This window comes from Oryctolagus cuniculus, chromosome 14, assembly GCF_051225735.1.
Source record: "Oryctolagus cuniculus isolate XC-2025 breed Fujian yellow rabbit chromosome 14, ASM5122573v1, whole genome shotgun sequence".
NCBI classification, from domain to species: Eukaryota; Metazoa; Chordata; class Mammalia; order Lagomorpha; family Leporidae; genus Oryctolagus; species Oryctolagus cuniculus.
In genome coordinates, this window is record NC_142880.1 from 32926109 (window position 1) to 32952429 (window position 26321).

General features: G+C 39.3%; 1 long non-coding RNA gene across 1 annotated transcript; it reads right to left on the reverse strand.

Moving 5' to 3' along the window:
• Nucleotides 1–310: 310 nt before the first annotated feature.
• Nucleotides 311–26321, reverse strand: LOC108177273 (uncharacterized). Its single transcript, XR_001794091.4, has 3 exons — nt 25926–26321; nt 1989–2062; nt 311–681 (listed from the first exon to the last, which is right to left on the reverse strand). It is a non-coding gene; the product is annotated as an uncharacterized LOC108177273 (long non-coding RNA).

Genomic DNA, 26321 nt, shown 5'->3' on the forward strand with positions numbered 1-26321 from the left:
TTGTGGATGGAATTGTGTGTTGCTATTCTCCTGTTCCCAATGGCACCACTGTGCACTGGGTTACCTTTGATGGGGCCAGCATAGGTGTGACCATGAAAATGTAGCACAGAGAAATTTCTTTCAGGTGAAGTCATAATCCTACATCTTGACTTGAAGTTGGAGTTACATGAATCTATACATGTGGCCATATTTCACAAACTCTAAGAGCAAAACAGAATGTACAAAAACTTGTGAAATGTAAGTGAAGTCTGTAGTTTACTTAATAGCATCATACCAAACACAATGTCCTAATTTTGAATATTTTATTATGGTTAAATGTTATATTTTGGAGAAGCTTGGTGAGGGTACACAGGGACTTTTTATGATATCTTTGTAACCTTTACATGAGAGTAAAAGTTTTCCAAAATCAAAAGTTTTGAAGAAAAAAGTGTAATATCCACAACTTTTTTTAAAAAAAAGGTTTATTTATTTGAAAGACAGAGTTATAGAGGCGCAGATAGAGGGAGAGAAAGAGTGAGAGAGAGGTCTTCCATCTGCTGGTTCACTCCCCAGATGGCCATATGGCCAGAGCTCTGCCAATCCAAAGACAGGAGCCAGGAGCTTCTTCTGGTGTCCCTCCTGGGTGCAGGGGCCCACGGACTTTGGCCATCTTCTATTGCTTTTCCAGGCCATAGTAGAGAACTGGTTTGGAAGAAGAGCAGCCAGGACATGAGCTGGTGCCTATATGGGATGTGGGCGCCACAGGCTGAGGCTTAGCCTACAATACCACTGTGCCACCCTGGTGCATATTAACTTAATAATGAGCTAGAGAATGTTCTGTTCGCACACTCTTGGTTAGTAAGAAAGGATGCTGACACTGATGCTGTGGGAAAGTGCCATGACTTCCTATCACTGAGCTGCTATTCGGGCAGGCACTCCACAGAGAGCATTCCTCTACACTTCCTGCTCCTCAGCGGCTGGGACTCCACCATTTCTGACCCCCAGGCCTCTCATAGACCAGATTTCTTATCGCTGACCTTTCCAGAGGTTACAAGTTTAGGAACAATGGTGGATAGGAGGGAGGTACAGGAGAGCAATCCATCCTATTTCTGGAAGATGTTATAATCTCTTTTGGGAAGTAGAGATGGCTAAATGAAGGTTGTTGACACACTCAAGTGACCCATGAAGTAATTGTAAATCAATAGATAAATAAATAAAGATGGGAAAAAAGCAAGAAAAATGGCAAGGAGAAATATGAGGGAAGGACCGAATTCTGATCTAACTTCTAGCACTTCATCAAGGCCAGTCTCATTGTGTAGTGGACTAACATGACTGAGAATTCTCTGGTATGTCTCCCACTGCAGTATGAACCACTTCTTGTCCCTCTTTTATGGGTTGTGTTGTGACTGCTATAACTCTTGGAATGTAGCAAGTCATGCTATGCCAGTTGCAGGCTGATCTCCAAGAAGACTGACAGATGTCTGCTCCTCCAGGGCCTGGAACCACTTTGCAAGCAGTTTAAGTGTGCACTGGAACAGATTACACGAGAGGAGCTGTGCATTGTCCAGCTTTTGGATGGCCCTGGGAGGTGTCACACATGTGACTCTCAAGACAGTCCAGCCACCGAGTACCTGCTAGGGACCCAGTCTACACCAGGGAGCAGAGAATTACCCACCGGAGAGCCACCTGAGTTCCTGACTCACAAAATTATGAGGTGGAATTTATCAAGGAATGATTGAGCTTAAATGCATGTTCTATCATTATGGAGAGTAGACAAGATAACGCTGTAAGAGAAAGCAAGGGAAACAGAAGTCTGAATGAGGGAATCAGGGAAGACTCACTCATCAGGGGCCATGAAGGTCAAGAAGCCTAAGGACAGCTCCTGCTACTGCAACTGGAACAGGGTAGAGGCTCAGAGGGTCAGAAGGACAGGCAGTAGCAAAGACATGCAGAGCTGGGACGTTCCTCAACCTGCAGAAATGGAATTCACATGACAAACTGGAACTCACATCAGCTTCCTCTCTCACTACACAGAACCATCTGCAGAAGGAGCTGAGACTCTGTTGCACAGCTTCATGCGGGCCTGGAAAAAAAAACGAGAGCAGACTTGGTGGGGGTCAACTGGCTGCTCCCGCATGCAACAACAGGCGAGCCACAGCACCAGCAGAATGTGTGTGAGCTGTAGGGGGTGTAATGGTGTGGCTACACCCCCACTTCCTGATCTTAACGTGAATTTCCTTTGTGTCCAACCCCAACCTGAATCTGGGGAAGGGAGATCTGAAAACATAGTTCCAGTGGGAATAAAGCATCTCTCTTGTAGGGTAGGTGCACTTTCTACTTACTGGCTAGAGGCTGACAGATGGTCAGAACAGGGCAGCACAGGTCTCTTTGGAAGGACTGAGTGAGCATCATGTATTTCAGGATTTAATAACTAGGAAGCTAAGAAAAGGAAAAGGAGTTGCTTGCTCTTAGAGGTTTTCATATCTAGTAATGTAAATGGGAATGAAAATCAGATCCTTAACTCTGAGTCTACTTCCTTCCTGGACATCAGATGAGGAAGCGATGGGAAATTCATTGAGCTCCCTCTGTCCTTTGCCTTACAGATCCATCAAAGCTCAGAGTTCTTTCTATGCCTCCTTTTCTGCTGGGAGTGAGGTTTGTTACGTCATCTCCTTCCTTCTCCTCTGGGATTTGATGGGTTGGCATGTAAGCAAGAGCATTTGGCGGCAACCATGACCTGCCATTAGGGTTGAATGTCACATAGTCTTTAAGTACTCCATCCTCTCCTATCAAAGCCACTTGATCAAAGATTATTCTTGGTTTTCTAGGATTTAGTGTGACCTTAGAATCTTAACACATCATGCTTCTTTGGAGGGCAAAATTTAACTTTTCTTGCTTGCTGTTTTCATGTCTAATGAATGTGGTTTTCTGGAGAGGCTTTGATGTCAGGTTGTTTCTCACCCACAACTGTACTTTAATGTCTTGTCTGTGGAGTGCACCTGCTAGAGCTTTCCAGTGCCATACTCGAGGTAGCAAAGGAAGGCTGAAATCTCTCCATTTTATTCACAAAGAGTCTGCACTGGAAGATCTCAGGTTTTTTTTTGTTTGTTTTGCTTTTATTTGGTCTATGGTCTTGTGAGGCAAGGAGAGAAGATTTGGCATTTGCATTGTGCCTTTATTGGATTTCAGATAATATACTATGCAAATGCAGTTACAGCTCCTTTTAGTCTTCATCAGAACTTGGCTACTAGGATGCATTCTGTCTGAAGAGATTGGGTTGCACATAGAACAAGAAAAATTGCTGATATCAGAACAGGGGAAAATTAACATCTAGCAAGAAACTGTCTTATTTTTTTCTTCATTCTGTGTGTATGGACTCCAAAGCTGTTTTTAAGTTATTTCTAGTGCCAAGGGATGACCAAAACAGACTTTCAGTTTCAGGGATTCCTGACCTCCTACAGGTTAATGAGCTCCTAGACTAATAGTTCAATTGGGAATTTGGTTTAGAGTTTTATGTAAGGCAATATCTACTTCTCATGGGAATAAATAATTTTTATCTACACATAAAGTCTGGCTCATGGGATTAAAACAAAGTCATCTGTTGGGTAATTTCTTTGGAAATTTCTTACCTAAGCAAAAACAACAGCAAAGTCCAAGCTAGCCGTGTAATGATGATGATGATTAACACCTCTATCTTTCTTTCAGTATGGAGTAGCTTATTCTTTACAATACACATAAACTGATTTGAATCTATGCACAGGAGCATAATAAATACTAAGGGAAATGCTACTCTGCATTAATGAATGCACTGCATTGTAGTCAGCTAGTAGTCTCTTGGCAATAGAGTTGTTACTGGGTGTCATTATCTCTAGATTTAGTTCCTGTGACCTTTGGAGGCAAGCTAGCACAGAGGAAGAGAGGAAGACATATCTTATTGTGCAGACAATGCACACTGTAAGACAGGTTGCAAAAAGCTAGCGGTTTCATCACATAAATCTCTTGGTCTCAGAGAGGTTGGAAAAATCTTAGTGATTCATGAGCACAAACCTTAATTTACTATTTTTCCTGGGTGCCCCCGAGGAATGGTAGGAGGGTGAAACCTTATTACAAAGAGTATGGCTATCGTGTTGGAGAGAAAAAAGGGGAACTGCAAAGTGAAAATGCAAGGGTTGCTTATCATTGTACATTTGCTTGTTTTCAAAAAGACTGAATACAATTTCTGTGTGCAAAACTGTAAAAGAAAAAGTCTTGCAACTCCATTAATTTTCTTTTGGACTGCTCACAAACACCCAAGCATAAGTCTTGTAGTTTGAATGGTTATGTTCTCTATTATGTTGGGATAAGTTGGAGATAAGTATTTTCATGGGTATGTCTTTTTATGAGTATACCTTTTATTGATCTTTTGTGAAGTAGTGGATATGATAGATGAAATGTTTTTATTTTTAAAACACACTGAGTGGCAGAATAGGTAGAGATATGTGGTGGAGCCATCTTTCTCCCTTAGATTTGTCTATGTCTTGAGGGAGAAGCTTCAAAATGTGAGATCCAAGTAGAAAGAACAGCCTCTTTGGATTGCAATCTCTCTGTTGCTTGTGATGTGCTGAGTTCTGAAGCATCCAGATAATGGTTTTCTTTCTGATTGGTGATATGAAACCCTATTCCCCCCAACACTGTGTCTTATTATCATTATTGTCAGTTTTTCTTGGGGTGCAACAGTTTAGTAGATCCATCTCTGGCAGAGACTATACCCAAAGCATAGATGCTTTAATATTTCGTTCAATGCAGAGGTTGTGGTATGAGAGTTGTGAAGGCAGAGGATTCCCTTGGGAAGTGATTTCTCAGTGTTCATAGCACTACAGAAGTCTAACACCTGCCAGTAATAGGTGTCCCTGGCACTGTTTCGCAGAACACAAGCCTCATTTCCCAAGGCCTTCCTAAACAGAGGCTCTGAGGCAACACTCTTACACGGGCACAAACGCTACCACACACAAGGGGGCTGGAGAGCTCAAATCATGCTGGCAAGTAACATTTAATATATAAATCACCTAGCACATCCATTATCTCCGGGGGCTTGCAACTAGCACTGGAAATTAAGGGGAATTTCAGTCTGACTGTTCTGCTGGGGGAAAGTGCCAGAGAATTGGAAACACTTTCAGGAACTCCAATAACACAGTGGTTTGGGAATGTTAACACTTGATGAAACTGGAGCCTTATCTGTCTTGAAAATGGTAATAAAGATTATATAGCAAAAGAGAACTGCTCGTCTTTTTTATTAGTATTTACAATTTATCCGATAAATCCATGAATACTGTTAAACTGTTCTAAACCCATAGGTAGGGGTGGACATATGGTGGAGCAGTTATGGTACTGCTTAGGATATTTCCTTTGAATATTGGAGTGCTAGGTTTGAGTTCTGGCTCTGATACTGCCTATGTGCTTCTTGGGGGAGGCAGCAGATGATGGCTCATGTACTTGGGGCTCTACCACCCACATGGGAAGACCCGGATTGAATCCCAGGCTCCTGGCTTTGATCTGGCCCAGCCCCAGCTGTTGCAGGCATTTGGGGAGTGAACCAATAGATAAAAGACCCCTCTCTCTCTGTGTTTTTCTGTCTATCAAATTAAATACAAATAAATAAATACTTTTAAAAATTAAAAAATAAACCCACAGGCATTATAGTTTTGTGACAGGAGAGTAAATTAAAATATTAATTCCTGTTTCTTTTTCCCAAGCAGGCAGGTAGCCACTTAGTATTTTCATGCTTGAAGATGTTTTCATGATTTGAATATAAAAGCCATCCAAAGTGTGGTTTTTCCTGTCTTTTGTAAAGTCCTGAGTTCTTTGAAGAAGGGGTGATGGTGTCTCTGAAGCAAGAGGACAGATAGGCCCCATGAGAGTAGCCAGGGCCAAGCTCCTGTGTGCTGGGGCACAGCACATGTTGTTTGCAGGACCCGAGGGTGGTCGGGGAGGAGGAGCTGCAGTAACAACCGCATCTGAACTCAGCAATCATTTTTAAAGAGACACACTTAATATTTACTGCACATTCAAGTGGATGGGAAGTGAGCAGACCCTCCCATTTCTTCCTTGGCTGACAATTACGTGATACCTTCGCTAGTGGTCTCCAGAAGTCATTCTACTCGATTGAAAACCATGCGGGTGTGCTAGTTAGTAAACGACTGACCTGCAGCTTCCAACCCACTCGTTTTTCTCAGCTTTGTGAGCAGTGGAGACTACAGGCACGCACCTGCTCTGCCCTGCCGACTCTTTTGGGGTTCTGCCAATGAGGAAAGAGGAGGGAGCTGGAAGCCTGGACAGAGGGGAAGGAGTGCTTGCGTACCCCCTGTCCTTGTCAGCAACACTTCAGCATCCCAGACCTACCAGGTCATTCTGGCAGGAGTCTTCCAACTTAGAAAGCAGTGTGCTCTCTCCGGAGCCCTGGCTCCCGCCATCCAGCCCTCCCTCCTCGTGGGTCTGCGGACAGCCCCACACAAGCCTGTTCCTGAGCCGAAAGAAACTAGCCTCCAAAGGCTGAGCACTCCTCTGAGGCCTGGGTTTCAGAGTCATGGATTCCCATCTCTAAGATCCCAGGGTTGAAAACCTCGGACCTTTTCCCTTCTGATCCTTCAAGCGTAGTGGTAGGAGCTGTGCCCTATTACCTTTGTGAAACTTGAGCGGATTCTTCATGCGATTTCAGTTCCTCCTCACCTTTTTTCACTGCTCTATACATTGTGGATGGGACATTCCCTCTATTAAAGGAATTCGTCAGAGGTTTTTTTTTTTTTTTTTTTTTTTTTCACTAAAATCCCCAAAACACAGGAAACAAAACCGAAAGTAGACAAATGGGATTTTATCAAACTGAAGAGCTCTTGCTCAGTAAAAGAAACAATTAACAGAGTAAAGAGACAGAGAGTGGGAGAAAATATTGCAAGCCATAGTCTGACAAGGGCTTAATGACCAGAATATGTAAGGGATTCAATTATTCAATAATAATAATAAAAAAAGAAAAAACTCCAAAACTCACAAATAATTCAATTAAAACTGGTCAGTAGGGGCTGGTGGTATGGCACAGTGGGTTAAACCCCCGACCTGCAGTGCCAGCATCCTATGTGGGCACTTGTTCAATACCTGGCTACTTTACTTCTGATCCAGCTACCTGCTAATGCGGAGGATGGCCCAAGTCCTTGGGACCCTGTACCCACGTGGGAGAACTTGAAGAGGCTCCTGGCTGCTGGCTTCTTGCTTTGGATCTGCCCAGCCCTGGCTGTTGAAGCCATCTGGTGAGGGAACCTGCAGATGAAAGACCTCTCTCTGTGTCTCTACCTCTGTCTGTAACTCTGTCTTTTAAATAAATAAAATATATCTTTAAAAAAACATGAGCAATAATTCTGAGTTATCATTATTCAAGGAAAGACATGCAAATGACCAAGAGGGATATGAAAAAATTCTCAATATCATTAATCATCAGAGAAATGCAAATCAAAATTACAAGACATCACTTCATGCCAGTCATATAGACTATTTTCAAACAAATATAAAAGATAACAAGTGTTATAAAATCTGTAGAGAGAAAGGAGCTCTTGTACACTATCAGTGAGAACGGAAATTAGTGCAGCCATTCTAGAAAACAGCATGGAGGCACCTCAAAAAAATAGAACTACCACAAGACCTACAATTCCACTCCTGGGTATTTATCTTAAGAAAATGAAATCCATAGGTCAGAGAGACATTTGCACTCCTGTGTTTATTGCAGCATTACTCACAATAACCAAGAAATGGAAACAAACTGGTGTTCTCCCACTGATGAATGGATAAAGAAAAGGTGGTACATACACACAGTGGAAAATTATTGAGTCATTAAAAGGATGAGATCTTGTTATTTGCACCAATGTGGATGGAACTGGAGTCATTAGGTTATTTGAAATAAGCCAAACACAGAAACACAAGTACTACAGGGAGAACTTTTATTTGTTTATATTTTATTATTTATTTATATAAAGAGAACAGATTTTATGTATTTCCTATATCCAGTTTTAAGAACATAATGTTACTTTCCACCCTCCCTCCTTCATTTTTTCTTGTTTTTCTTTTAGTTTGTGTGATAACATAACTTTGGATTTATTTTATTATCACAAGTTTAATCCTTCAATAAAGAAAGAATTCAAGAGTAGAAAGTAGAAAGACCACTGAATTTTTTGAGAGTTGGCTTCTTAATTTTGAACAATATGATCAGGACTACCAGAGACTGGGGAGAGTGCTGAGGAGGGAGGGTTCAGGAAAGGTTGATTAACGCGTGCCCTTTCAGTTAGGAGAGACACATTCTGCTGTTCTACTGCACAGCAAGAGGATGACAGATAATGGCATCATACTGTATATTTCTCTGAAAACAACATCAACAAAATCCAGAAGAAAGGATTTTGGATGATTTTGCCATTAAAGTTACATATTTGAAGATATAAATATGTTTGTGATGGGACATTATACAACATATTCATGTATAGAATAAACACTTGGTCAATTATTATGAGTTAGTTAAAAATTTAAAAATTATTTCTCAAAAGTAATTGGTATGATTTTCTGTCTCTTTACTAGACCCTGACAGATACTAAGGTCATTTTTCTTGTATGCACCAATTTTGCCTTTAATGATAGAATGGTGTGCTAATAAATGTGTCTTTATTTGATTTTTAAAAAGATTTATTTTATTTATTTGAGTTACAGAGAAAGGTAGAGAGAGAGAGGAAGAGAGAGAGAGGTCTTCCATCCACTGGTTCACTCCCCAAACGGGCTCAATGGCTGGAGCTGAACCAATCTGAAGCCAGGAGCCAGGAGTTTCAGGTCTCCCACGTGTGTATAGGAGCCCAAGGACTTGTATTATCTTTCCCAAGTGCATTAACTTGGAGCTGGATTGGAACTGGAATAGCTGGGACTTGAAAAGGTGCCTATATGGGATACTGGCACTGCAGGCCGGAGGTTTAATCTGCTGCACCACAGTGCTGGCCCCAGTTTGATTTTTATTATAACTATTATAACTAGGTGATATTCTTTTAGGCATGGTGGCAAAAGCTAGGAGCTTTGGAATTTGACACAGATGGTTGTGGGAGTCTGGGCTGGGAGAATAAATGGTACTATAGGATGGAAAGTGAGCAAATGGGTGAAAATGCCAAGCTGATTTTTAGTAAAATATTTTACCTTATAATGAAGGGTCCACAATATATTTCAGTTTCATATTTCCTTTGTTCACTTAGAACACAATCATCATAAGCCATAGTGTTTTGTAATTTATTCTGTTTAGGATAAGTGAGTTTATGAACATCAAACATGTCTTCTTATTTAACTGATTCTGTTAGAAGTCTTCCTAAAGATGAACTGATTCATTACCTTCTTTCATTCTTTACACCATCCTAAACTTGACTCCAGGAGAGACACTTAGTTCATACCTTGATAACACATCAAATGTTTCTGCTTATCACTTCCTAAAACTGATCCTTTCTCTTCTGTTGAATTTAAGAGTCCAACATGGATCTCACAACAATTATGTCACATCCACAAATTGTATTATAGAAGCATAAGACTCAAGCTGAGGTTTTCATTTCAATTGTGTGGGAATGACAGGCTGCAATTTGCCTACTGATTCACGAGCTAATAATTGTAGTGAGCTCATGTCACATGATCCTTCTGCTGGTTTATGTCCTAATATTTGTGCATTATGCTGGATGCCATGTATAAACCAGTCAGGGACCCTAAAATCATCCTGTTGAGTTTGAACACAATACTTCATGTCTTTGAAGGAAATCTCCTATGGAAATAAACCACCCATTGCATGTTGTTTTTGGCAAATAAGTCAGTAGGAATGACATTAACTTGAACTGACATGTAACCATTGCTTTGATTTTTTTAAAGCCACTGTTTTTGTCACAACACACAAGCATCTTATTGAAGCTGGTCACCATGACTGTTGGATTTTTTTGTTTGTTCCTGCCCCAAGTGGTTCCAGGTGGCTGTGGCTCATGAGGATGAGATCAAATTATGAGCACACATACACACACACACACACACACAACTGTAAAGTAAAACTCAACTCCTATTTGTATAGTAAATGTGTATCTTTGTATGTACAGACACATACATATGCTAGATACACAAATAAATGTGTGTGCACAAAATTCACACAGATACCTCTATCATACCTCCATCACATTTTTCTGTTTTTGTTTTTAAGAGTCATGGTCTTCTTTCTCCCTATCGGCCTGTCAATCACATCTCTCTTGTAATCTATTGTCCCTGCTGGAAAGGGCAGGCAAATCTATGTTGACTGCTGTGGGTTCTGTGAAATGAAAATGGAAGAGCGGGTTTCTTCTGGCCTCTTATCCTAGTGCCCATATAAGATAACAGTGTGGGGTATGTGTATATGTGTGTGTGTTTGCACACATGTATGAGAGATGGAAAGAGAGGGGATTGATAGGAATGGGGAAGTGGGGAGAAATTTATACTGTTAGAGGCACCAGTATAGTTAGAGATGAGTCCTAGGATGCACAGAGCCAGTGTAGAAACAAGAGCTGAAGCAATGAGCAGAATGCAGTCTGGTTAAACACAAGGGGCAGTGTCACATATTTGTCTGTGGGTGGTCACTTAAGTATAGAGAGGATAAATTTGTGTTAATGAACATGATCAAATTATAGGGCCTGAGACAGAGAAGGCAGTAATTTTGAGTCTGCCACTCCAAAAGATCCGAAAATTGTTTTTTCTTAAAGGTTTGTGCTGGGGCTGTTGCTGTGGTTCAGCAGGTAAAGCTGCCACCTTCAATGCTGGAATCTCACGTGAGCACTGGTTCAAATCCTGGCTGCTACACTTCTGATCCAATTCCCTTCTAATGTGCCTGGGAAAGCAGTAGAAGATGGCCCAAGTATCTGAACCTCTCACTCATGTGAGAAACCTGGAAGAAGCTCCTGTCTCCTGGCTTTGGTCTGCCCCAGCCCTGGCCATTGAGGTCATTTGGGGAGTCAGCCAGCAGACAGAAGATCTCTCTCTCTCCCCCTCCCCCTCCCCCTCTCCCTTATCTCTTTCTATCTTTCTCCCTCTCTCTAACTCTGACTTTCCAATAAATAAATATTTAAAAATTAAAGTTTTCTACTTTTGGTCAGTTAGGAATCTGAGATTCGTTCACATTAATGTGGGCTTGCAGAAGGTTCTCAGATTTGCCTAGTTCATGTTCTTTTGGAGAATGTATTATTTGGGGGCCTGTAACTTTATTCTATATGAAAACAATGAGTTATTATATTTTAATACCAAAAATGTTTGTTCAGCAAGTGTAAGTTAAGAGTGTGGAGAATGAGTCTTTTTCAACACAAGTACAGTACAATTTCACAATTACTTGGATATTTTAAATTTAAAAAGCTATTATTGGAATTCATATAGTATTTGGTAAAGTTGCAGTATATAAAATCAACATGGAAAAATCAATAGCCCTTTTATAAACAGGCAATGTCATGGCTGAAAAATAGCTTTCAAGATCAGTCTCATTCACAATAGCTCCAAAAACTATTAAATACCTTGGAATAAATTTATCCAAGGATGTCAAATATCTCTATGATGAGAATTACAAGACACTAAAGAAATAAATAGAAAAAGACATTAAAAGATGGAAAAATCTTCCATGTTCATAGATTGGAAGAAGCAACATCGTCAAAATGTCCATGCTACCAAAAGTAATTTATAGATTCAATGTAATCCCAATCAAAACACCAGTGACATTCTTCTCAGATCTAGAAAAAACGATGCTAAAATTCATATGGAAACGCAAGAGATCTTGAATAGTTGAAGCAATCTTATACAACAAAAACAAAGCCAGAGGCATCACAATACCTGATTTCATGATATACTATAGGACAGCTATAATCAAAACAGAATGATACTGGCACAAAAACAGATTTGTAGACTAATGGAACAGAATAAAAACTCTAGAAATAAAGCCATGTACCTACAACCAACTTATCATTGACAAAGGAGCTAAAATAAATCCCTGGGTAAAGGATAGTCTTTTCAACAAATGGTGGTGGGGAAACTGGATCTCCATGTACAGAGTATGAAACTAGACCCATACTTACACCTTACACAAAAATCCACTCAAAATGGATCAAAAACCTAAATCTATGACACTATACCATCAAATTACTAGAAAACATTGTGGAAACTGCAAGATTTTGGCATAGAAAAAGAGTTCTTGGAAAAGACCCCAGAAACATAGGCAATTAAAACCAAAATTGATAAATGACATTATATCAAGCTGAGAAGCTTCTGCACTGCAAAGAAACACTCAGCATAGTGAAGAGGCAACCAACAATGTGACATAAAATATTTGCAAACTACGCAACTGATAAAGAATTAACATCTAGAATCTATAAAAAGCTAAAGAAATTCAACAATAGAAAAATAATCCTGTAAAGAAATGGGCAAAGGACTTGAACAGTCAGTTTTCAAGAGAGGAAATTCAAAAGGCCAAAAGACACTTGAGAAAATGCTCAGATGACTCGCCATCAGAGAAATGCAAATCAAAACCACAATGAGATTTTATTTCATTGCAGCTAGAATGGCTCCCATACAGAAATCAACAAATGATCAATGCTAGTGAGAATGTGGGGAAAGGGTGCTCTGGTCCACTGTTGGTGGAATGTAAACTGGTGCAGCGACTGTGGAAAACAATATGGAGATATCTCAGAAATCTTATTATAGACCTACTATATGACCCAGTCATCCCACTCCTGAGAATTTAGCCAAACCAAAGGAAATCTGTATATCAAAGAGTTATTTGTGCCCCCACGTTCATTGCAGCACAATTCACAATAGCTAGGATATGGAATCAACCCATATGTCCATCCGTTGTTTACTGGATAGAGAAATTATGGTAATTATGGTATATATACACTTTGAAGTACTACTCAGCTGTAAAGAAAAAAAAGAAATCCTATCTTTTGCAACAAGATGGAAGCCACAAATATACTTAGTGAAATAAGCCAGTCCCCGAAAGACAGATTTCATATGTTTTCCCTGATCTAAGGTGACTGAGTATCTGGAAAGTAATTTGTTGGAGTGAAATAGGTATTTTGAGATTTGATGATTGCCTATAGCCCTTGTCTCTTCCATTGAGGAACAGTGGTTTTTTGTTTTTTTGTTTTTTTTTTCCTCTTCATACTATTTGTTGAACTCTTTTACTTAGTGCAGGGTTAACTTTACAATCATTAAGTAAACTGAAAATAGATCTTTGTAAAAATTAAGAGTGGGAATGGGAGAAGGAAGAGGAGGAAGGGTTGGAGCATGGGTGGGAAGGAGAGTAGGGGGAATGTGTCACTATGTTCCTAAATCCATATTTTTGAACTACATGAAATTTGTTTAACAATTATAATTTAAGAAAATTAAAAAAAACTAAAATGCTATAAAATACTTATAATTAGGCAATCATTATAAAGAAATTGTAGCCAAGTGAAGAAAAAAATCGAAGTAGTAATCTTACATTATTAAAAATTTTATTTATAGGCCGGCACCACGGCTCACTAGGCTAATCCTCTGCCTTGTGGTGCTGGCACACCGGGTTCTAGTCCCGGTCGGGGCGCCAGATTCTGTCCCGGTTGCCCCTCTTCCAGGCCAGCTCTCTGCTATGGCCCGGGAGTGCAGTGGAGGATGGCCCAAGTCCTTGGGCCCTGCACCCCATGGGAGACCAGGAGAAGTACCTGGCTCCTGGCTTTGGATCAGTGCGGTGCGCCGGCTGCAGCGCGCCGGCCGCAGCGGCCATTGGAGGGTGAACCAAAGGCAAAGGAAGACCTTTCTCTCTGTCTCTCTCTCTCACTGTCCACTCTGCCTGTCAAAAAAAAATTATTTATAGATTATAGCAATCAAGTACCTAGATATTTTATTGGAATTAAATGGAAGTAATATAAATATGCTGTGAAGGCTCTACACAAAATAAGAGGTTGGAAAACCAGTATTTCAATTAAGACAGCAAAAGGTAAAAAAGAAGGCAATAGAAAGTCTGATTGCATTTATGTGAAAGGCAACTGCCATCAGCAATGAACAAGACAGGTATGTCCTCCTGCAGTGGAGGGGACAGAGAATGATTTCATAATCCAAGAGATATACCAGATGGTTTTTTAAAAAAAGTTATCAAGAAAAATAAAGTGAAAATGGGGAATGAAAAAGGAACGTAAATGGATATGTTATATGATGGATAGGATCGTGCGTTAAGGCTTCCTGGAAGAGGAGGTGTTGGATCAGTGTTGAATGCAGTGAGGAACTGCACTATGGGACAATCCAGACTTTCTGGGGTACCCAGAGTACTTGAGCCAAAACAAGCATGTCATGTTCAAGGAGAAGCAAGAATATAGGCAAAGGTGGAGGGAGGGAAGGGGAAATGATGAAGATTGGAGAGATACACAAGTCAACTACTTCTACCAATTACACACAATTAACATCTGGAAACAGCAGTTGGGTTTTTGGTCACAATTCTGATATTTGGCCTGGGCTCAGCTGATTGTGTGTAGCCTGCAGACATGTGATTGTTTAACTGGGGTTGCTGATCTAAGATGGTCTCACATATCTGGTGGCTAGTGCCTGGTTCTTGATTGGGTCATATGTCCCAGTCAGAGTTTCCCTATACTGTAGCAGCGATACTATAAGACAATAACCTCTAATTCCCAGTGCGGATGTCCTGAAGACCAGAGCAAGTCATGTGACCAAGCATTGGGTCAAGATAGGAGGATATTGGGAGGGATTTGTGGGGAGCACCATTCAACGCGGGATAACACCCACGATATGCACAAGCAACAGCAGGTACTTTACAAATTTCTTCTTAAATGAGAGACAAACTCCCTTTCTTTTAGGCAAATTTTTTAAGTTGTGTGCATCTCAGAGAATTTCTAAGAGGTGTTAAACAACTTATTTGTGCCAGCTATTAGGCTAAAAGCATGATGTGGATAACTCATGTAAAGCACAAGCTTATCTTAACATCGGATCCAAAGAACCATCAGTCTAGAACACAATGTGCATAAATTATCTGTTCCCTCAAAAATGCAAAATGGAAATTATTGTGACTATGCAGCAAAATGTTTTGAAACCCTCCACTCTCTCTCTAGCTCCTCTGGAGCCTCTGCCCTTGAAGTGTTTCTGAAGTTTATCTCACCCTCGCCATACAACTTCTCAAAGCTGGTTTACAACTTCAGTCCACACCATCCCTTTGTCTCTTCATCCTTTCCTCTCTCTCTCTCCTTTTTGTATCTTTTCTCCTGGCAGTAGGACTCTGTTCTTTCCAATTCAGTTTCAACCAATCCCCTCACCTTGCCCTTCATGTGTTACCTTGAATAAACCCAAGAGCCACGGCAAAGCCAAAACTCCTTGTGTTATGACAATGGTCAGTGACAAATATCTCCCCTCCGTTTCCAAGTATACAGACTATTATCCTCTCTAGACCCCTACACTTAGTTGTAGCCATGTAACTAGTCTGGCCAATATGGCAAAATCTAAAGAGACATGCATTGATTTTGGGTAGAAATATTGAGCATTGGTGTGAATTTTCCTGTCCTCCTCCTAGGTATGTTAGGGTGTTGTGACAACATGTGTTGACATAGAAATGCCGTAAGGCCAAAGGAGCTGAAAATTCTCACAGCTGTTCAGAGTACTGTCTGCTGAGATCTTAGCATGCAGGAGCTATGTGAGAATTGGAGGCTCATTGTTATTACGGAAAATCTAACCTGTTTTTTTACGAACTTTTTAAAAAAGATCAATTTATTAATTTATTTGAAAGGCAGAGTTACACAGACAGAAAAGAGAGAGACAGACAGATACACAAAGAGATCTTCCATCTGCTGGTACATTCCTCAAATGGCCACAGCAGGAGGGCTGGGATGATTCAAAACTAGGAGCCAGGAGCTTCCTCTGGGTCTCCCACGTGGATGCAGGGGCCCGAGGATTTGGGTCATCTGCTGCTGCTTTCTCAGGCACATTGTTAGGGAGCTGGATCAAAAGTGGAGCAGCTGGGAAACTAACCAGTGCCCATATAGGATACTGGAGCTTTAGGCTGCAGCTTTACCTGCTATGCCACGACGACGGCCCTTTCCATGAACTTTTTTGAAGATTCCGTAAGGCTTTCAAAAATTCTGTGCACCAAAATAAACTATCTTAATTCCATTTCCCACAAACTTTTTGGAGTTTCCTCATATGGGTGAAATAGGGGAGACGGTCTGAATATGTAAATGTTAACACTCTTCATGCAGGCATCTTCTCATTGAGTCATGAAAATATCCCTGTAAGTTAGTAATGCTTCTATATCTGTCTTGTAAACAAAGACACAATGGCCCAGAGAAGGGAAGCTATACAAAAGCACAGATCTCCAAAGGCGGCAGAGTTGGGGCACAAACCCAGACGGAGTCCATGCGCTTAGAATTTATGTTCTATTTTCTCTGATGGTACTCATTCACTTACCTGGTTACCAAGAAGGATACTGAACTTATCTTCATTCACATCACAATTCTCCCACATCTGAGAGGTACCAGTTGTGGTTAGGGCCTCATCCCAGATGGTTGTATACCAAATTTACCATAAAAGAAGGATATTTTTTCCTGATTTTATAAACATTTAGTTATTGCAGATTACAACAACATAAGAAAGCAATAAAAAATAGAGGAATTGGCCTATCACTAGGTGCACTACACATGCACTTAGCATTTTTAGGCTACATCTCATGTTCTGTGTTTTTAATGCCATTAAGAAAACAAAACAAAACAACAATTGGCTTACTGACAAGACATATACATTGGCAAAAACACAGATATATGTTTTCATAGGATAACTGCTGTCAAGCACAAATAGGTAATACTTATTATATCTATTTAATATATATATTATTTATATATTGGTTACTTCCAAGGGGCATCTGGAGAGGCCACCCAAGTTATGAACTAGATATATTCCAGGCACATACATTTGAGTATAACCTGTCTATGATAGGTATGGGTAGATAAGTCTTTATACAATGAGATTGATTCACCTGGAATGAGGTACCCCCAAATGACCTGCTTCATTTGAACTCCTCTTCTGAGTTGATTGATTCAGTAGAAATTTCCATGTACTTTGGCCAAACTACTGCAATGCCCCAGTCTGCTGACCTCTCTTTCAGCTGCCTGTAGAAGTTTCTCTTCTAACTACTCTAACTCTCGTAGTAACCGCAATTCACAAAGCTTTATGAAACATCGAGTTCTTGTCCCCGAAATAAAAGTCTAGTTATATTCCGTGCGAGTGCCTTCCTTGAGCTGGGTGGAATTGAAACTTTCCATTTTCATCTGTTCAAATAACTACCAGGCCACATAGAGGCCAGAGAGAAATCAACAGAAATAGTTGTGCTCGACACTTCCTTTCCTCTAACTATTGCAGTTATAAAGTGAAAAAAATACTTTTTCCTGATGTGGTACCTATTTTAAATTTTGCCTATGCCTTCTATATTCAAGATATGGTGATTCAAAAAAAAGTAAATGTGATCTCCATGTTTGTATTAAAAGTCTGTTCCAAATATTTTCACTGAATATTTTATCTTTGCTAAAGTGCACAAGTTTCAGAAATATCCAATTACAGTACCACAACCCTCTGGCCTCTAGAATTGCTATTTCATTTTATAAAAATTAGAGAAAAATGTAAAGGTTAGATTTGATTTTAATTTCTGATGGAAACAAGCTTTTATCAATTTGGAATACACTTCAAAGACATCAGAACAACTAACTAGATTTTATAAAAAGTGCTAATCTTCTTGAAGTTCTTACAAAACAAGCCAAATTTCTTGCCACTTTCCTTTTTAAATGGGCTCCCTAGGTTGCACATAAAATAATCGACTGCTATTTGAAGACATCTAATTCAGTGTTTACTGGTTTGGGGCTTGTGAATAGGAAATACAAAGCAGGGTGATGACTTTGTAGTGGCTTTTTACTACTGCTTTACTCCAGCTATTTTTCTAATTGTGCTTTTCCATAGGCTATGGATTCAGCTTGTTGTTGAGTGGAGGGAGCTGGTATGGTGGTAGGGACTTGGTGGTAGGGACTCTCGTGTAAAGGTAATGGATTCTGAATTCACAGAGTGTAATATCCTGATTTTGCCTGTGCCACTATGGGTATGGAACATTGCGGTCATGAAAACATGGTGAAAATGACATGTACTTTGCAGCAAAAGCTGTGCATTTATGTCACCAATAAATTATGCAGTTGGCATTGTTTATATCCTTGAACTTCTCCAAGTTCCCCAAGAATACAGTTTATAAGAAAGACAATAACTCATGGTACATTTGGTAATATAAGTGGAATATTTTTATAGAATGTTCCAAAAGCATAACTAGGAATCACTTTTTAATTGAGACTTTGATGTATGTTTTGGTAGTCTATTGCTATATAAAGCCTACCTCAAAACTTAGTAATTCAAAATGAAAACAATTATTCACCTGTGAGTTTTGTAATTTGTAATTACACTAGGCAACTGATGGAAATTATAAATTAGGCAGAATTAAAATGTATTCATTTTGTCTTTGTATCAGCTGGGGCAGCCCTAATGAGGCTGACAGATCCACATCCAAGCTAGCTAACCCAGAGGTAAACAAATTGTTGATGGCTGTTGGTTGGTAGCTCATTTGGAGAGGTGAACAGGAGGCCTTCCTCTGGGTCGGACATGTAGCTGCTTGGGCTTCCTCACTCAGAGCACTGGGTTTCAAGAGGGAGAAAGAAAAAACTGGCAGTCTTCTTAAAGACCAGATGCCAACCTGGTACATGTCTTCACTATGCTACAATAAAAGTAATCTCATCCCAGTCCATATTTAAGAGGGTGAAGGAAGACTTCACCCGGTGGGAGACTGGCATACATGTATAGGAGAGCAATGTCTATGTGCATAGACATTCCATCCTATAATTGATGGAGGACAATAGATTTGAAAGTAGATTGTGTTAGATGGAAACTGGGATATAGTGGGTTAAACTGCTGCTTGGGACACCCAGATCTCAAATCAGAGTGCCTGGGGTTCAACTGAGTCCCATTTGTGCTTCTGATACAGCTTTTGTCTAATGTATTTGGCAGGTATCAGATGACGGCCCAGATAGTTAGGTCTTGCTACCTAGGTGGAAGACCTGGCTCCTTGCTTTGACCTGGCCCAGCCTCAGCTGTTGTGAGCAGCTGGGGAGTGAACCAACAGATGGAAGATCTCTCTCTTTCTCTCTCTCTGCCACTCTGCCTTTCAAATAAATAAATATATTATTATCTTTTTTAAAAAAGGAGGCATGAGTAAGATCAGAAATTTGATCTTTGGCCAATACAGTTTTCTGTATTCATTTCAAAAGCCTTTAGAAATTCTGTCTCCACTGTTGAATAAATAATTTCTATTTTAAAAATGTCAGTTGTCAGTGATTTTTTTTTGAAATACAGAGAAGGCTTATGTCCATCACAAAAGTGTACAGACACAGATACCCAACTAGCCTGAAGATGGGGCTCCTTGCAATCATAGCTTGGCTCTCTGATGAAAGATTCAGTAGAGCTCAGGAATTCTTGAAAATAGCTATGGCTGTCTGGATTTTCATATTTCTCAATATGTTCAAAACTATTATGAGGTTTATTTTTGTGACTGATTAAAAAAGAATGTAAAAATCAAGATGTGAGATGGTAAAATATGAAACACAAAGAAGGTGAGCTTGCTGGATTTTAACTCAGGATACCATACAGGAACAAACGCCTGCATGCCCAAAAGTGATGCTTTAGAGAATTTCATCTAAGAGCTTGAGTCACCTCTAGGCAAAACTGAAATGATCATTCGGTGGCAAAGCTACTAGTTTCAATGTCAACTTGAGTATTTCAGATTTGATATAATAGAGTAAGTGAACTTGATGGGGTTAAGCCTCAGAACTACTGACATTTTGGGCAGGATACATTTTTGTTGTTGGGGGCTGCCCCATGCACCACGGGGTGCTTAGCAGTGTGCCTGGCCTCTGCCCTGTAGAAATCAATAACTCCCATGATTCAGGACAATCAAAAATGTCTCCAGACATTGCTAGGTGTTCCCTGAGGGCAAAATTGTCCATGGATGAGAACCACTAGATTTTAATATATTTACAATTAAGAAAAATATTTTTCTCTGAGACAGAATATTTCATTAGTGGTATTCTGTCCTTTTGCAGCTGGAGGTGTGTTCATGAGCTATATTTATGTTCCATTTAAATAAATAAGATTTTAAACTTAAAATTTGAATGCACATCTCAGGCAATATAAATGGCTATATTAGTTTATTTCTAATATGTTTTTTCCCAAGGCTATCTGTGGATTTTTCTAAGAAATTATTTTTAGTTCAAGAATTTTAAGAACTAATTTCATAAAATAGAACATGTAAGGGAAGAGATTTCATGGATCATGGTGTCGGAAAGAAGCTTCCCTACCACCTGTCAGACACATGTGACAGTAGAGCTGGGAATGTTTTAGATAGCGTGTTGCCCAAACTGCTTACATACACATGAAGAAATCAAGAACTAAGAGAGATTATTTGACTTGGTTAGTTCTTCATATTTAGTTATAGGTGTGTTTAAAATTAGAAGCCAAAATGTCCCAGTTTTCACCTTGACTCTCTTCTTAGTACTCTATGGTGCTTTTTGGGGGAGGCCTCTCTTATCATCTTCCTGGTGCAGTATTGTTACATAAGCAAATTCTACTGTATTTTTAGACAGGACTCAATAGCACTGTGGGTGGAAGGAAGGAGGTAAGAAGAAATGCTTATATTTTAAGGAAAACAGTGTCTCCAGAGTCTTATGATGACATTTACCAGTGGTTACAGACACTTGTATATATTTCCTATTTCCAGTGTTTGACCTTACGTACTTAGGAAAATACCTCTTTCTCTGCTCTCCCATTCCCAATATCCCTGACAGATATTTTGGAATTGATATCGTGCTCCTGGGAATATGATTTACCTAAGTATTTAAGAAACAGGAAATCTAGTTCCAAAGTCATTCCCTTGAGAGTTATTCACACCACAGCTTGAGTATATTTTGCCTAGGCCTAAGGACCAAGCTGAAAGAGGGCAGCATGTGTGACAGCGATGGAGACAGAGGTGCGCAGGCCAGGGTCCCTTGGAGCAGCCTCAGAGCCAATGCGTCCTCTCCAGGGTTATGCTGTCTCACAGATGGTTCCCGATTCCTCCAAAAGTGCTCTGTCCGTGTGTTTCTCCTTTGCTATCTTTGATGCCAGACCATTTCTCCTGTGAGTTTAGTGCATCCATTTTGTGTTTAGTCCTTAAAATTTAGATTGTCTTCTTTTTAATTTAAAATATTTAATCCAAAAAGAAAAGCTCAAAGTGTACAGAATGATAGCTTAATATATGTACTGTGAAATGTTTAATCAACACAGTGATCACCACCCACAGTTAGCAGTGTGTGTGTGTGTGTGTGTGTCTGTTTGTATGTGTGTATGTGCTGAGAAAACTTGATACTTGCTGTCATACCAGATTTCAAGCAAATAATATGAATTACTAACTTCAGTCACCTTGCTGTACATTCTATCTCTAAATTATTTACCTTTCAGCTGAAATTATGTACCATTTGACTAACATCTCTTTTACCAATCATCATTACCCAATCATCATTCTACTATCTGTTTCTATGAACTCAAACTTTTTTTTTTAGGAAAGTAGTTGATTTTTGTCAGTTAGCTTTTTTTTTTTTGTTTGTTTTAAAGATTTATTTATTCACTTGAAGGTCAGAATTATAGGAGAGGAGAGAAACTCCATCCGCTGGTTCACTCCCTAGGTGGTTGCAACAGTTGGAGCTGGGTCAGGTTGAAGCCAGGAATCAGGAGCTTCATCTGAACCTCCGAATTGGGTGGAAGGGTCCCAAGGACTTGGGCCATCTTTAATTGCTTTTTCTAGGTCATTAGCAGGAACACAAACTGGCACCCATATGGAATGCTGGCATCATAGTTGGCAGTTTAAACTGCTATGCTATAATGCCTGCCCTGAATTTGAACTTTTAAAATTTCTTACGTAAGAGAGATTTTGCAGCATTTGTCTTTCTATTTCTGAGCTATTTCACTTGGAATAATGTCTTTCAAGCTTATGTATGTTTTTGGAAATTGTAGAGTTTCCTTCTTTTCTTTCTGAAACTATACCATTGTGTCTGTGTATGTGTTTGTGTCCTATATTTTCTTTATCCATTCAGTCACCTGCCAATGAACAAGTATGTTATTTCCATATATTGGCTATTAAGAATAATGCTGCAATGAACAGAGTTGCATATAGCTTTTTAGGATACTGTTCTCATTTTAAATTCAGAATTGGGATTGTTGCTAATTATGGTAGCTTTTTTAGTTTTTAATTTTTAGGAGTCTCCATATTGTTTTTGCATAATGGCTGTTCCAACTTACATACCCACTAACAATGTACAAGGACTTTTTTTCTCTGTGTCATCCATAATACCTGTCGTATTTTGTTTTTGATAATAGCCATCTGCACTGCTGCAAGCTGAAATATTGCAGTTTTAATTTGCATGTCCCCAGTGATTGGTACGTTGAGCACTTTTTCATGTATCTGCTGCCTTCTCAGAAAAATGTTTATTCAGGTATTTTGCTCATTTTTAAATTAGCTGTTATTTAGTTAATTTACTTTTTGCTCTTCGGTCATGTGAATTCTTTGTATATTTTGGATACCTATTCCTTATTAGGTGTGTAATTTGCTAATATTTTCTGAATATTATTTGCTAATAATATTTGCTAATATTCTCTTGTTCTATATGTTTCACTTTAATTTTTATTGACTGTTTCCTTTCCTACACAGAAACTTTTTAGTTTGATGCAATGCAACTGTTCTAATCTTTATTATGGCTTTCCTTCTGCTAACTTTGGACTTACCTTTTTTTTCTTTTTCTAGTTCCTTGAGAGGTCAAGTTAAACAATTTATTGATGGTCTTTATTTTTCCTAAAGTCTTATATAAGTACTTATATACACTTCTCTATTCAGGCTTACTGCTTATTATGTATACCATAATTTTTGGTGTGCTGTTTTCCATTTCATTTTCCTCGAGATAAGTTGTGGTTTCTCTCTATAATTGCTCTTTGATCCAACAGTATTTCGAGAACGTGTTATTCAATTTGTATATATTTGTGACTTTTTCAAAATTCCTAATTATTTTTAGTTTGACACCATTGTGGTTTGAAAAGATACTTGATACAATGTCAACCTTTTTAGGTTTTTCAACACTTGTTTTTTGACCTACAATGTGATCTATCCCGGAGACTGTTCGATGTACACATGAGAAGAATGTAAATTCTACTTTATTGGAATGAAATATGTATATATATGTATACATATACATATGTTATGTTCACCACAGTATTATTCTAGCCTGCTGTTTATTTATTTATTTTATTTTTGGACAACCTACTCACTGTTGAGAGTAGGGGTACTGAAGTCTCTATTATTATTATTATTTTCCTATCAATCTTGTTAATATTTGTTTTATTTTTAGTTATCCCAATGTTTAATGATTGTATATAGTTGTCATATTCTCTTAATGAACTGAGTTCATCATTATATGATGGAGATCTTGAGTTTTGTGCTTGATGCATCCCTCTGGTAGCTGCTTCCCTCCAAGAGCTTGTATTCTACACTACGTAACACCTTCCTTAACTGTCAGTCAACCTGGAGTCCATGCCTCCACTCAACCCACCACAGTGTCTGATGAGGAAATATTCAATGTGTATTTCCAGTACCACCACTCCCTTTGCTGGAGTAGCTGTATAGTGGGTGTCCTGACACCACTGCTATGTACACTACACCTATCTGAGCTGCTAGTGTAGCCTCTCTTTGCATGGTTTCTGGTGTCAGAAAGGCTCCCAACCTTGCCATCAAGTGTACTCTGCCAGAAGTCATTAATTAAAGATGAAGAAGCCATAAGGAGACTCCATTAAGGAGCTCAAATGGAACAGTCTATCTTTTAAATAAATAAATAAATATTTTTTAAAAAGAAAAGAGACAAATAGAAATTTTATATATATATCAAAAGCTTAAGAATTCATGTAAAACTACAGTTAAAATCCCCAGCAACAGACTAGATCAAACAGAAGACAGACTATCTCAACCTGAGTACAAGTTTATAAAATATCTCAGTCATAAAAATCAATCAATCAATAATAATTCCAGTCTCTGAGATCTTTGGGATATCATTAAATGAACAAATATTTCAATTTTAGGGGCTTGTAAAGGGGGAAGACATAGAAGACCTACTCAAAGAAATGACACTTGAAAGCTTCCTTAGTCTTGGGAAAGGTGTGGACATTCAGGTACAGTAAGGCCACAGCACCCCAACTAAACATAGTCAGAAGATCTACACCATGGTATAATATAGACAAACTGTCAAAAGTACAACGCAAAGGCAGAATTCTAAAAACTACAAGAGAAAACGTCAAGTCACATTTAAGGAAATTTCCATTATGCTACAACAGATTTCTCAGCAGAAATCTTCAAATAGTAAATGGAATATTTGAAACATATTCCAAGTTTTGGAAAAAAAATGTGCCAGTGTAGAATATTATACCCAGCAAAGTTATCCTTAATGAATCAAAGAGAAATAAAAAGTTTCCAAGACAAAAGAATACTGACAGAACTCAGCATCTACAGATCAGCTTTACAAAAGATGTTTAAGGGAGTCCAACATTCAGAAGCCAAAGAAAGAGAGCTATCACCATGGAAATGCCCAGAAGTATAAAATCTACTAGAAGAGTGGATATACAAAAGAGAAACAGAAGAAGAATCAAGTTCTTTCAATACTACCAAAGCACAAAGATGAACAATTGAAGAGGCAGAAAAGAAAAAAGGATATTCAAAATGAACAAAATTTTTTAAATGTCAAAAATAATATTAATAAATATAAATAATATAAATAAATATAAATAAAAAACCTTCAGTGTAGATTCTTGAGATTTGAGGAGTTCATGGACACTGCTGTCTCATAATCTCATGCATGATACAGTTTTATAATAAAAAAATCCAGTCTACCAAGTAGTGTGCATGATATATAGGAAATAAATCAAAGATGTGATGCCACATTAATAGTGGTAACTTCTGGAAAAAATTTAGATAATTTTTATGTTTTTCCTTGAGAATATTATGTCTTCTGTAATTATTTTGCATTAGAACGATCATGTGTGCAGACTAAGACACTAACAAACACAAACATGGAATAATAAAGAAGCGAGAGTAGTATTTTTTGAAGTCTGTTGGTTTAAGATTAGAAGTGAAATAAAAAAGCTTAGCTAAATATTAGCTGCTTATCCTAGAAAATAACATGCTTTTATTCTGTTTGAAGATTAGTTTAGATCAGTGGGCACAGAGCTTTTGGACAATGCAGGGCTCCTTATTTAGGGTCTGCCCAACCGTTCACCTTTGTTTTAAAAGGTTGCTTGATTCCTGCTCAAGATGAAGTGAGCAGCTCACTGAACAAAGATAAAAATCTCTTTGCTTGGCTCAGCTCTCCCAGGGCCAACAATACAGCAATTGGAAGCCAAAATGTCAGGAGAGCCAGCACCTCTCCCAGTTTTTCACCTTGGGGAAGCCAAATGTGTTCTTTTTAGCCTGATTTGGAGGGGCTCCATCCCAGAAGGCAGCAGCCACACACAATGAGAGCAGATCAGGCTGGTCCAATGTGGATGGCAGATAATTGTCCCTGGATTCTCTCCTTCAGGGCCTGCAGGCTGGGTAGCCAGACTCTCAGAGTGTGCGGCTTTCCATCCCTAAACTCCTGCCCATTAATTCTCTCCCTCCTGTCTCCAGAGAGGTGTCTCAGTTTTGAGCTGCTGTTGTGATCCTGTACACAGTTCTAACCTTGTATCTCCAGATGGAAAGCTGAAAACTGAAACCGACCCCTGGAAAGTCCCGGCCTGTTCTCGGAAGCATGCACCTACCCGAGCCGGAGGGTGTCCTGTGTGTTCACACTGCCTCTTCCAGGGCTCAGGATTCCAGCGAATGTCCGTAGCTGTGGTGTTTCTGGGGTGGCTGAGGGAGGCCAGTGTTACAAGCATTGCTCAGAACATGCAGCCTCCCCAGGCACCTCTCTCTGGCTTAGAGTCAGGCTGATTTGGGTTGTGTAATCAGTCCCAGGAGGCGCACTTTGTTAGCCCAGGAGATCTTCAGTCAGTGGTCATTGAAACAAGACTTCATGAACCGTCTTGCAAGATTGGGTGCCTGGTGGGCTAGCACACCGCGGGTAGTTTACAGTGAGCTATTTAGTGCCTAGCATGTAAGTCCCTCCTCCAGTTACTCATTGGCTGAGTACTACAAGATTACAATCTTCCTGGCAT